The sequence below is a fragment of the Lipotes vexillifer genome, unplaced genomic scaffold (genome assembly GCF_000442215.2).
Source record: "Lipotes vexillifer unplaced genomic scaffold, Lipotes_vexillifer_v1.1 scaffold367, whole genome shotgun sequence".
Classification (NCBI taxonomy): Eukaryota; Metazoa; Chordata; class Mammalia; order Artiodactyla; family Lipotidae; genus Lipotes; species Lipotes vexillifer.
Genome location: NW_006795832.1, coordinates 1,495,366 through 1,505,339, shown reverse-complemented (window position 1 = coordinate 1,505,339; position 9,974 = coordinate 1,495,366). Strand labels below are relative to the sequence as shown.

The 9,974-nt window shown below is 43.8% G+C and overlaps 1 protein-coding gene and 1 pseudogene across 1 annotated transcript in view; both read right to left on the bottom strand.

Moving 5' to 3' along the window:
- The window catches only part of RHBDD1 (rhomboid domain containing 1), a 123,982-nt gene that overhangs the window by 35,071 nt on the left and 78,937 nt on the right, over positions 1–9,974 (bottom strand). The gene's annotated exons all lie outside the window — the stretch shown is intronic.
- On the bottom strand, positions 7,416–7,801 carry LOC103078234 (60S ribosomal protein L35 pseudogene; annotated as a pseudogene).

The window sequence follows — 9,974 nt, the reverse complement described above, 5'->3', positions numbered from 1 at the left end:
GTCGCGGCCTCTCCCGTTGCGGAGCAACAGGCTCCGGACGCACAGGCTCAGCGGCCATGGCTCGCGGCCCCAGCCGCTCCGCGGCACGTGGGATCTTCCTGGACCGGGGCACGAACATGTGTCCCCTGCATCGGCAGGCGGACTCTTAACCACTGCGCCACCAGGGAGGCCCAGAATCCTTCTTTTTTTTCTTTCACAGGGGTGCGGGTGGGGATTAAGAAGCTCAAAGCCTTTAGAAGCTCAGGGCCTCTGTTTTAACTCTGGTGGAACAAAGGACAAAAGTAGGGTCTATATTGCACCATCAACTGTTCACTTCCTGAAACAGCTCCTGGCAAGGCTACTGTTAACCTCCGTGTTGCTAAATCTACGGATCATTTCTCAAGTCCTCATCTGCCTGGGACCACTGGGGCATTTGGCACAGATGGATACTCTTTCCTCCTAGAAAAAGACTCTTGTCTTCTAGGACCACCCGCTCTTTTTCTCCGGTTTCCACCCTGCTTCACTGGCTCCTCTTCTGCCTCTCCTCTGCCGGTGCCTCTGTCTCTCTCCGACCTCCTTATGCTGGAGACCCCAGTGCTCGGGCTTTGACCCTCTTCTCCATCGTTACTCACTCCCTTGGCGATTCCACCCACTTTCATGCATTTAAATACCGTTTATACCATGCCAATGACTCTACCAGATTTTTATTTCCAGACCATACCTGTCATCTGCTCTCATACAGAACTACCTACTCCATCCCCACATGGAACTCTCATAAACTTGTCAGTCTCTCCAGGTCCAAGACTGAACTCCATTTTTTTCCCTGCAAACCTGCTCTATCTGCATGTTCAGGCTAATGGAAACTCCAACTTTCCAGTGCCCTCAGCCCAAAACTTTATTCCCCCTTCACTTCTCTTTCTCTCACAATCACCACCATTCTGTCAAAGAATCCTTCTGCTCTACCTTTGAAATGTATCCAGAAGCTAACCGCTATGCACCTCCTCCACGGCTGCCATCCGAGTGGGAGCTGTGGCCCTCCCTTGCCTGGGTTACTGCAACAGGCTCCTAACTGGTCTTCCTGCTGCTACCCTCTGCCTCTGTCTTCACGTGGCCTATCCCTCTGTGTCTATCTTCTCCTTTGTCCTCTGTCATCAGCACACCTACCATTGGGTTTAGGGCCTACGCTCATCAGGATGATCTCACCTTGCCAGTGTTACTTTCATTACATCTGCAAAGACTCTTACTCCAAATACAGTTGCATTCTAAGGCTCTGGGGGCACAGCTCTTTTGGGGGTCAGCATTCACCCCACTATGCTGCCCCACAGACTATTCTCAACACAGCAGCCCCAGTGAGCCTTTAAGAAATTAAGTTAAATTATGATACTCTGTGCTCAAAACCCTCTAATGGCTCCCATCTCACTAAGAGAAAAACCAAAGTCCTTCTGCTGGCCTAAAAGGCCCTGTGTGATCTGGCCCTTATACCTCTCTGTCCTCACCTACCGTCCAGTCGTAACAGTGGCCCAGACTAGTGGATGTGGATTTGAGACATGTTTTGACGTAGCATCAAGATCACCTGGTTACTGACAACACCCAGGAGGTAACACCTGACGAGGAACAAGTTGGGGAGGTGGAAAAGGTATGTACATGCTGCATTTGAGACGTCCTTGAGTTCATTTATATATTGATATAATTTCAGAAAGAGATCTGGGCTGAGAAGATAAATTTGAAGTATAAATCGTAACTAAAGCCTTAAGAAAAGAGGTCCGAGAATGAAGTCTCCAAGGTAGAGTAGAGGGGGGTGAGCCTGCAAAGGAGAACAAGGAAAGAGGTCAGAGCAGGAGTGGGAAAGCCAGGAGGGTAGAAAAAAGGAGGGTTTCAAGGAGTGGGTAGTTATGTTAAGTAAATCTGGGGAAGAGAAGTGTCTCTGGGCCTTAGCAACATTGAGGCCGCGGGGAACTTGGCTAGAACTGTTTCATGAGAGTAAAGGGGGACAGCAGCACGACTGAAGAAGTGGAGACTCTGCAGACCGTAAGTGGAAAGGAAAGGTGGTGAATGAAAGGCAGTTGTGCTGTTGGTCTCTCTCTCTTTGGGGATGAGTGTGGAAAGAGGCTCGAGTAGGTTTCAATATCGACAGGAAGGATCTGGTAAAGACTCAAAAGCTGAAGACAGAGGGAAAGGGGGATAATCCGTAACAAGAGCTTTTCCTGAGAAGTTAGGACAGGGAAAGGATTAGCTTTCGGTAAGAGGAAAGAGACTTCCCTGCCCAGCTATTAGGAGGGACTAGTTCAGTATGGGGGTGGATACAGGTGAGTTTGTAGTTTTCATCATGGCACGCTGAGGGCATTACCTACAGGTGGATTCTATTTTTTGGGGGGAAGTCAAGGACAGGTGAGATGTTGATATCATTTATAATAGACTCAGTTTACTCTGTTGGGGCCCAGTCTCCAGTTGGGCTCAGCTGCCAGGTGCAGGGTCCGAGAAGCCTAGTGGCTGGGCTCATCTAAGTCTGTGGAATTTTTCCATAGAGGTGGACGAAGGACTGAGCATAAAGGGCATGGAACGTATTTGTAAGAGAGTAACTGAAACAAAGGACTGGAAATCTAAGCACTGGATGGAGGCAAGTCAGACAAGAAGGGAAGGAATTAATGGACTGGAAAGGGGAACAAAGAACACCTGCAGCTGAGTACCCAGAACTTTAAGGTCACCTAAAAGTGGTCGAAACACTACATACTAAGTCCATGAAAGCTAAGAGCCCAGTGCATTTAACACAAGAAGCAAAGGAGTTTTAGATACAACCACTCTACTACCAGGGTACCAAGTGCCACCCTACTTGCTATCAAAGAGAACCAGAGGGACCTTTACATTGAAAAGGTAAGAAGGAGGTACTGAAATTCAAGGAATATCATTCCAAATCTGGATTTCGTACCACTAATCACTTCCAAGTGATGTGCTTTATTTTATTGATTTTGCTATAACTGATTCTATGTAGGTGTCCTATACACAAGTTTACCTGATTCTTTATCATCTAAACTTACCCTCTGGTGCAGTGGTTCTCAACAGATTTTGCCCCCTAACGGAGAACTGGCAATGTCTGTAGATATTTTTGGCCGTCACAACTGGGAGGAAGGGTGCACAAGCATCTGGTGGGTAGAGGCCGGATGCTATTCAACATCCCACAATGCACAGGACGGCTCCACCCCAACGAGGAATTATTCAGCCCCAAATGTCAATAGTGCTCAGGTTGAAAAACCCTGCTCCAGAACAAACATGCTTGCAAATGTACACTATTTACATCAGAGAGAGGAGGGCTCAACTTGGGATCCAAGTAACAAACTGTCTTCAAATTTTCTGTACCATAAATATACCAACAGCCTAAATAAAACTACCTTAGTTTTTAGAAAAACATCAATATATTAGTACACAAAACCTTGTAGACTTAGATATGTAAGAAAGCATATGGATGCCCTTGATGACTTCTTCCTACCTCCTTCCCTCCTTGCCTGTTTTTTCCCATTCTCCTGTTTATTTCTCTCCAGAAGGAGCTCTGTTCTTCACCAGTTCCTGCATACTGGAATATTAAGTTCCAATGATAAATTAACTTTGACAAAATTCCTTTATCAGAAGTAAATGTGAAAGTCTGAAGAATTTAGTGAGCTGGCCTTTTGCCCATATACAGAAATGATTAACGACTAGACTGCGATTAAATTCTGAGCAGAGTGACATAATTAGCAAATTTATGAATGGGTCTTCTTTTCACAGTTCTACTGTCAGGACTAATTACTTGTATTAATTAGAACTGTCAACACATGAATATGCTTGTTGAAGCCGCTTCCTATGGTAAATGCGAGACTGGTAAATATGAAGACATTTAGAAAGATGCAAAGACTTTCATTTATTAGCAACTCTAAATGATGCAAAAGCACTGACTGCACAATGAGCCTTGGGGATTGACTGTAAATGGATCCCTAGTTAATGAATTTGTTCTTCCTTGCTTAGGCATTAGTCTTGGTTTAGCGTTTGGACGAAATATTCAATATATCACTACTTTAGAAGGACTGTAGCAAGAATAAGGAAAACATTCTGTAGTAGCAGAGTAGCAGGGATGGTTAACTTGAGCAAGAGAGAGTTCCTGTCTCGTCTTTGGTTAGTGTGAGATCTAGTGTAAAACAAGTTTTGAGAACTGCTTAAGTGAAACGGGAAGGACAGCTGGGGGATTAAAAACTAGAGTTTGAGACCCAGTTTTAACTCTGTGTGACCTTGGGTAAGTGGACAAGTTACTAAGCCTCTCTGTGCCTTGGTTTGCTCATCTGAAAAATGGGGACAGCAACAGAACTTGTAGAGGGCTGTGGTGAGCCTCAAATGTCAACATATATAAAGGGCTTAGAGCGGTGCCCAGCACAAGCTACGTGCTGGCTGTTACTGTTTTCATAATCATCACCTGGGATGGCAGTAGAAACAGAATTTCGAGCTCCAAGAACGAGATCCTTGGAGCAGGACGCAGTGCTTTGGAGTCAGATAGAGTCGAGGTATGAATCCAGGCCTATTACACTTAATTTTTAAGCTTCAATTGTGCCCTACCTCATGAGTCCTTGTAAAAAGTAAATTTAAAAAAATGCATGAAGAAAGGCACTTGCTGTGCCTGGTACATAAAAGAGGCTTGCTAAATATTAGCGCTTAAGCATTCATTACCATTATTATCTTTTTGGAGGAATCTCTGAGACACTGAAATAAATGCCAAAAGAAAAATGTTAGTAAGTGACCTAAGATAAGTGGAGAGAGAACATGTGAAAGAGGAGAAAGGGAAATGAAGAGGATCTATCGAGGCCCTCTTCTCCGGGAATGCTGCCCTCAGCCCGTCTCGAGCGGCCGTCACCACAGCCCCAAGAGGAGGGTTTAACTCCCCAGCCACAGAATCCCCATAAATCCCCTAATTACCTTGTTCACTGGTGAAGGAAAGACAGCTGGGATTCCAACTGCGGCCTGAATGGCTGCGAAGCCCACACTGTGTCAAGGCGTGAAAGCCAGGCTGCAAAGGGCTTCATCACAGACTGCGGGGGAAACAGACTCTAAGCTCTTCCTACTTTTCTTCCTTCCCCCAACCTTTACATATATTTAAAAACACAGTCATCAAATTCTTGATAGGCAAAGCTTGTTCCGGCTGGCTAGGTAAACTTTACCTGATAACTACCATAAAATAACGACCGTAAGACAATTTTAAATTAAGGCCGGTTAATCAATTTTTTAATCCTGTTAAGTACCAACTTGGCAACGGTCCACAAAAGAGAGAATTATTCTCGTTTTATGCTTTGTCTTCCAGAGACACACATTTCTGACAGTATGAAGATGGCCCGACTCATGGAGGCTGCAGGGAGCATTTGGGGAATGAATGAGAAGCATCTCCTAGGGTCCCTCCCAATTCAAAATGCTAATGTGTCGATGCTAAACTTGATTTCAATTAAAAACCCATTTCTGTACAAATGTTATAAGACTAGACTAATAAAATGTAAGTTGATGACTCCTAATTTTGTCTTAAAAATTATGTGATACCTTAAAGATCAATCTGGCCAAAACTCCATAGCATCAAAGTAATCAGTGCATAAAAAGAAAATCTAGTTGTAGGATGTTCTGGATCCATTCACAAGAAAGCTCAGTTAAATGCAAGATGCCAGTAAATCTGCTGGAGTTCCCAATGTCATGTTAGAAAGCAAGCTGCTCCAAGCTGCTCCCTGGAACCCCTTAAAACTTACTTTAAAGGATAGATCTTCCCCCCCTACTCTAGTTGCTCACTAGATAGTTCTCGAAGCAAATGCAGGTACCAAAGGATCTTACTGACAGGTAGTGGGGGATATGTAGTAGTAATGGTCAGAATGTGCATTATTACTCTTCGAATAACCCCGTTTATTTTTTTGATTGCATATTATGCTTAAAAATGAACTTGGGGGATATGGTAAAAACAGCTCTGAATGCGGAGTACGATGATGCAGATTCCAGCACTAGCTAAGGGACGGTTAAGCCGTATGGCTCTAGCCAACACCCTCTCTTTCTAGGGTGCAGTGTGCCAAGGTGGTTAGGACCAGGCCGTTTCTAAGGCTCTTACAGAGTTATAATCTAAGAATAACTATATTAACAAGAACTCTGTGTAATTCTTACAAGGCCAAACCGCTGCCACAGGGCTCTTAGGCTAAGGTTTTTTGCACAGTTGCTGAAAGTGTCAACTGAGCTCTCCTCAAATGGCAGTTGTGCTGTCAGGTTATAATCGTCTGTAATTGGTGCTTTCGTGAATTGCAAACTTCCTAACCACCAGAAGGCCTGAAAAAGAATCTCATTCCTCTGTAATAAGAAACATGTTAAAAGGCAAAATAATTTAAAAAGAAAGCACACTATGAGCAATAATCATTAAAACTCACTGCTTGGGTTTCCCTGGTGGCGCAGTGGTTAAGAGTCTGCCTGATGATGCAGGAGACACGGGTTCGTGCCCCGGTCCGGGAAGATACCACGTGCCGCGGAGCGGCTGGGCCCGTGAGCCATGGCCGCTGAGCCTGTGCGTCCGGAGCCTGTGCTCCGCAACGGGAGAGGCCACAACAGTGAGAGGCCCGCGTACCGCAAAAAAAACAACAAACAAACTCACTGCTTTATGTTTATGTTAACGTTCCTCATCAGTGAAGACAAGCCTAGAGAACAGAACAGACAAAAAACAAACATGCTATTTTACGATTTCTTAATTGCATGATTTCCAATAAGAATTCGTATGTGAAATAAGTCGGTCTTAATGGTTTCTTTTCTTGTCATCGAAACGTATTAGGAAACCATCCACAGCTTTTCCTTCCTTCTTTCCATCCATCCATCCCATTCCTAAATATTCCCAACCATCAGTCACCCTTCTCTTTGATTAGCAACAGTTTCATCCAGATAATAGCTATTTTTGTTGATGCCTTCCTAGTTCCCTCCCTCCACCTTTCCTCACTCTCTCTTCCACTTGACTAAGTTCCCTGAAGGCAGAGAATTTGGTTTTTGTTTATCTTCATTTTGGGGAAAGAGAGATGGCTACCTTGCCCATATGTGGCACAATATGGGTTTTCCAAATATTCTAAAAATTACATAGAAAGAATTTATAAATCTAGGTAACTACTAAAAGGGATGGTACTATCTGTACCTTCAACTTTGAAAAAAGTACCCATTGTCTTCTGCTAGAGCTTCTTAAGAGCGACGCAGAGAGAAATGGGAACCTCTCTCCGTGGCCCTCAAGGAACTCCCCACCTAAAGACCTAAAGCCCTGTGAGAATCACCAGGGGAACTTATAAAGCAATCCCAGTACCTGGGCCCACGCTGCTGTCTTTGTGCACCTGCCCTCACCCCTGCCCTACCAGCTGTATATTCTGATTTATTTGGGGGCCAAGGCACTGACAATTTTTTTTTTTTTTGCCAGTTTGTTTGTTTTATTGACACCTGGATGCTCGGGCCCTGACCGCGTACTTCCAGAGCAGGTTCAGACGCTCATTCCGCTGCTGCTTCTTGGTCTTCAGGTTCTCCTCGTGTTCGTTGAGCCGGTGGCACGTGCACGCATTTTCTTGGGCCGCAGATGCAGGGGCTTGCACTTCTTGCCCTTATAGAATTTCCTGAGGTTCTCTTTCTGAGTCTCGTTAATGATGGTGAGTACACGGGCGATGGATTTGTGAACAACTCGGATCTTGGAGAGTTTGGAAGCCGCGCCGCCTGGTACTTTAGCCACGCGTAGCTGGGACAGCTCCACTTTCAGGTCCTCCAGCTGTTTCAGCAGCTCCTTCTTCTTGCCGCGAAGGTCTCGAGCCTTAATCTTGGCCATGACTGTAGAGTCAGCCTCCGCCGCCTTCTCGGAGGGAAAAAGCGGCACTGATCATTTTTAAAAGCTCCCCAGGTGACTGTAACAGGAAGCCAGGATTGAGAACTACCAAAATCTCTGAAACCCCTCCTCTAGTTACTTAACAAATGCTAGTTAACTATATGCTTGGCCTTTCATTGTCTTACAGGCCTTGGATGCACCCACCATTCATTTACTGAAACACATTGCACATCAATGGTTATTCTTTTTTCAGAAATCAAGTGAGGTCACTGCTCGAATAAATTTAATTCTCCTTGATGTCAGTGAGCTGTAGCTTTCATAAAAGTCCACTCTCCTTCATTCGATATGGTCTTTTCTAATTTTCCATTGAATTGGAATATTCTATCTATAGTTAGCTGAGTGTTACCTGTGGGCTGGAAAACAGCTGGGGATTTCATGTTCCCTAGACTTTCACAGGTCTCCACTGAAGGCCCTGAAAACACTCAAATTTCTGCAGTAGAAATTCCCATAGGAAGTTTAAAAGTTGACCAAGAAGACATTTAATAACCTCTACTTGAAAAACTTAATTTGAAACTTTTTGATGAATATTTTACAGAAAACTCTAACTCACTAAAATTTCTAATTTCATTCCAATAGGAATGAGTATGAATACAAAAAAAAGTTCACTAAGCTAGTAAAATACTAGTAGCATTTAGATTATTAATTATATTATTAATTTATTTATTATGATGATGACCATACCAATACAATATGAAAGGCAAAATGACGTCATGGGTAATAAGTACATAGACTCTGGAACCAAGACTCCTTGTGCTCAAATCTCAGCTCTGTCACTTATTAGCTATGGGACCTCAGTTTGCCTTCCTTCGGTTTAGTCTCTTCTCTGAAATGGGTAAACAGTAACACTGCATTGGTGGTTGTTGGATTGAGTGAACACACACGCACATACACACTCATGTGCATACCCATGCACACACACTAAACAAGCATACATGTCACTTATAATGGTGCCTGGTGTGCTGGAACTCACTCAAATTCCATCTCTCTCCCTGCAACCCAATCCCCACACATAGCAGAGTGAGCTTAAAATCCAGATTTCATCTTATTGCCCTCCCTACTTAAAAGTCTCAATGGTTTCCCCTGTTTCCAGGGTCAAGTACAAAACCCTTAAACACACCAGGCCTTTCACAACCTGATTCCCACCCATCTTGCCACTCTGGTCTGACAATGAAAAATATATTGCAGCCACAACTATCGCAGTACCTACAATGGGCCACCCTCTCATCTCAGGGCCTTTGCCCATTTTCTCTGCTTCCCTTGCCCCTTTGTTCACACCCTTCACTAACTTCTCATCACATTCAGGGAAAAACCAAAATCCTTAGATGGCGCATGGTCTGGAGCCCACTAATTCAAATTTAGGATCAATACCTCGATTGCCCCAAACTTAGATATGATACATTCATTCATATGAGAAAGGATGCTCACTCCCTAAATATTTGCCTGCCAATCTTTAAGATAATTAAGGTGATAGCAGATGTTATGACGTCATTACAGCCACTCAAGAGGAAAACCTGTGAATTCTGAGTTTAGAATAAATAGTATCCTGTCTGTATACCTCTCTCTTCTGTTTGCTGTAGGTGCAATATTTAATTTATTTCCATGTTAAATAGTTGTTTGTCTATTCATGTAACTAAAACAGCAGAGAAAGACACTCTTTAGAAAACACAAGTCTGGGTGTTTTTAAGGACAGTGCTCATTTGATCTCATTATTCTGCCAGTTAATTGAGAGGAAAGAACATCCTAATTGCTCATTAACTCTGAAGATGTCCCCTTGTCTGGTGTCAAGGTCTAAGAGATACGGGGTACACAGCAGCTGTACAACTGCTGCTGCTTTAGGGGGACAAAGCATTAGGTTTGCACAGTTAAAAAACAGCAGATGTTCTGATATGGGTTTCAAACAATCCCATCTATTATATGGTAGAATTTGGTGGTGAGTTATTTTCCCCTCAGGCTAATAAGATGAACCACGTCGCTGATTAAATATTATTTTCTGGGGCCACAAGGTTTTTTTCATGGCTACCGCTTATGGAAATCATTCTTGGTTGGACTGTAAACTGCCAAAATGGCAACTGGTTTGAAAGGCTCTCCGAGAAAGGCATTCCTTGGTGCTCTTTCC